This window comes from Ipomoea triloba, chromosome 1 (assembly GCF_003576645.1).
Source record: "Ipomoea triloba cultivar NCNSP0323 chromosome 1, ASM357664v1".
Classification (NCBI taxonomy): Eukaryota; Viridiplantae; Streptophyta; class Magnoliopsida; order Solanales; family Convolvulaceae; genus Ipomoea; species Ipomoea triloba.
The window spans coordinates 6,461,840-6,465,760 of NC_044916.1; positions in this window are offsets into that span (position 1 = coordinate 6,461,840).

Sequence of the window (3,921 nt, forward strand, 5' to 3'; positions counted from 1 at the left end):
TTTTTTTTTTTTTTTTTTTGAATTAGGGTAATTTAGCGGCGGTTAATAGTGGTGAACGAACATCGATAATTTTATTGATAACTTATTGGTTATCCATGGTAAACGAGGTTTATTTGACCTATTTTGACAAAATTGGGTGTTTAATTGCACTGTTTTTGTTGTTGCTGTTGTTGTTGTAAAGTTTAGGGGTTTAATGAGATGTGTTGGGTTAGGTTGGGTCGATCAATATGTATATGTGATACTTATATTAGTAATTGTAATACTAAATAAGAAATATAATGCCCCTTACTTATAAGAGAAAAACATAATACTTTTGAAGGCAAATATAATACTTTTATATTTTGATGTAAAAGTATTACTTTTTTTTTTAATCAAAAGTATTATATTTTCTCTTATAAGTGATATTGTACTAAAGGAAAATGTAATACTTTTGATGAAAAATGTAATACTTTTACATTCTCAAAAATATTACCTTTTCCTATACAAGTAATAAATATTTTATTCATTATTTAGTATTACATTTGCTAGTATAAATAATACATTCTAATTTGACCCGATTGGTATCATAGACAAGGATCCATGAGATGATTTTACATAAGTTTTTACCTTTTCAAATAAAGTTCAAGGGTCTAGTTAACCCTCGTTTGATTTGATGACTCTTGTCACTTTAGTATGACCTTAAAGTTTGTTTCTTTTTAATAATAATTTAGAGCACTCCTATCAGGGGTTTTTATTTGATTTAAGTCAGAAAAAGTGCCAACATGACAGAAGAGAGGGGAGGAGAGAAAGGGGAAGTGGTTCATATAAGGAGTGGTTTTTAGCACAGTAAATTCAACCACAAAAAAAATCTTACTACTAAGGATGCTCTAAATGTGAGACCTTAGATGCGTAGGGTTAGAGAGAGAATCACTTTCCATCTATAACGTACAAAGGATGGTACTTTAATTGATCGATGTCCCATATATGCAATTAGTCCATGCGTGCTATTTATTTAAGGGTTGATATACTTTTTTTATTACTTAATCCCTTTGTCGCCTCATTTTGTAAGGGATAGTGTGTTTGATATTTATTATTATGTTTGTTTGCCTATTTTCACTATCTTTTTAAATTGAAATTGTATTGTGAATATTGAATGTACAATTAAAGACTAAGGTTTCTACTTTGTTTTAACCGAATTATTTATCTGAATAAATTAGTAAATTATAAACAAATAAATAAGGAACATAAACAATAAAGCAGAGTAAAAGAACAAGACACCGAGAATTATTTACGCATTTCGGAGCTACACTCCTACGTCTGCAGGGCACTTCACGTCAGCCCAATCCACTAGATGATCACAAGGGTTACAAGGAGTCACGAAACAACCACACTACAATAATGGTTACAGAAAGTACTCCTAGCTAAGCCTTCATCATCTTCAAGCTGACACTGTGCAGTCCATACTTGATCACCAACAAAGATGAACCATCAAGCACTCATATAAGCTGATAATAACCCAAGAACGGTAGGTTAATTCTATATTTAGAGCTGACGCAAATCTAGAATATAATGGTAAGAAAGTGTGTAATGAAACCCATGATTTAGAGCTCTATATATAGCCGAATGTCCAACCACTTAAACTTGGAATTTTGCTGATGTTATTTCCTCAAATGAAGCTCCAACCAGTAGTGTAGATTAGACCCAAAATTCGTGGATCAAGAAGACTTAGTTTGGTTTGAATAAAATTGTCTCTGACGCTGATCCAGACTGTGCGGGAAGAAACTCCAATGCTGATACAGTTGACTTGAACTAACAACCTATAAAACTAATCTAAGTTTTTAACAATAATTAAGCCAACAAATAGGAGATTCAAAACGTGTATAAATTTTACACTTACACAAATCCTTAAGGAATAGTAAAACTTATTACCATTTTTTCCCCTACCTTTGGAAAACGAAATAAAAAATAATGAAAAAAAAACAATAAAAAGGTCATTATTCATGGATTAAATATAATATAATATAATATGTGTGTGTGTGTGTGTGTGTGTGTATGAGAGAGAGAGATATATATATATATTTCAAGATATTTACTTGCTTTTATTTTAATTTGGTGGTTTTGTTGGAACCGGGTCCACCATAAACTAGGTATAGAGATACAAAACTCTAGGTACAGAACCCTGGAGTAAGGTTAGGAACCCATACTACTGGACCGGGATTAAGTGATTCAAGGGATGATGTCTTAAGGAGGGAATAAGGGTGCCTATTTATAGTATGGAGGAGCTTGTAGATGGTTGACAAATGTATAATATCGGCTAGTCTCCAATCTTGGTCATACACGTGTCTCCCCACTACCTTTACATGCCAGTCACTACACGCGCCCGGTTGGGCGCAAGATTGGTACTTCAATTCATGCGAGGCTTTCTTTAATTGTTGCATTCTTGGTGGAGCCCACATAGCTTAGGAAATCTAAGCTCCTCCGCAAAGAATCGTTTCCTTCTCTATCCTCACCCTCTCTACTCTACATATGCATTATTTCCTTAAAATCACATCAAAATTCATTGATTGGATGCTCTAAGGTCTTCCCCAATTGTAGATTTAGGAGAGTTTTTGGAATAGTAAAATTCAATGAGTGGATTTTTAACAAATGTGAAGGGGGTGTTTTTTGGAGTTTTTTCTCTTGTAAATTGGGGGTTTTGGCAGGCTGGGGTGGGCCCCACTGGGGAAAATTCACTGTGCCTCATGTGCGTGAGGCTCAGTTTTCGTGCCTGCCTGGGGAAATTTATTTATTTTTTTAAATATTTTTTTGTCAGTTTTTATTTTGTTTTTTTTCCTTTGTTTTTTCTCCACTCTCATTTTCTCTTTCCTAATCACACCTGCAAAATTTCCTCAAAAATAGTTAACTATTGAGGAAGGCTAAGGGCATCCATATCTGTGGTTTTTTTGGGGTTAATGTCAGACTATAAACTGAAGCTTGAAGAATGAAATTGATGGGAAGGAAAATTAATTGTGGGTTAGTTTGCAAAATCAAGGATTTTGCAGGAAAAGAAAGAAAAAATAAAAAATAAAAAGCAGCGCACAAGCCGCGATTGAGCGGCAAATAGCGCCCCAGCGAGCGTGTGAGGAGCGAGTCAGAGTGGCCGCCAACTGGCGGCCACTCTGACATTAATATTACTTTTTTTTTTTGTTTCTTTTGTCAGATTTTTGTTTTTGTTTCTTTTCTTTTTTCTTTTTTTCTTTTTTCTTCTCATACTCTCTTTCCTAATCACACTTACAAAAACTCCTTAAAAACCGCGAAATATTTCCATTGATGAGCATCCTTTATCACTTGGAATTTTTTCTCCAGTTTTTTGTGAGCCCCAGCTTCCACCTCATCATCCACTATCTCATTCAATCGCAAAAGCTCTTCTCTACACTAGTTTGAGTTTTTTCTCAGTTTTTTGTGGACCATCATTTTCTATCATATATTTTAATTATTTCTTTATTTATTTAAATTATAAATTTATAATTATAAAAATTAATTACAATAAATATACCTATATTTAATTAAAATGATAATTACAAACATTTAAATTAATTTTCGTTATTACTCTTTTTATTTTAATATTTTAAATTTTAATTATAATTAAATCATTCAAAAATTAATTAAAAACTAGGAAAAAGTGTCAAATAGGCCACTGAACTTGTCACTTTTGTGCAATTGGGCCATTGAACTTAAAAAGTGTGCAATTCAACCATCAAACAAGCAAAATTTGTGCAATTGGTCCATTTTTACAAAAAAATTTAATTCAATTTGAGTTAAAAAACATTTAAATATTGACTCCAACTAGTATGGTAGAAGAAAATGCCACTCTTAATGTATATATATATATATATATATATATATATATATATATATATATATATATATATATATATATATATATATATATATATATATATA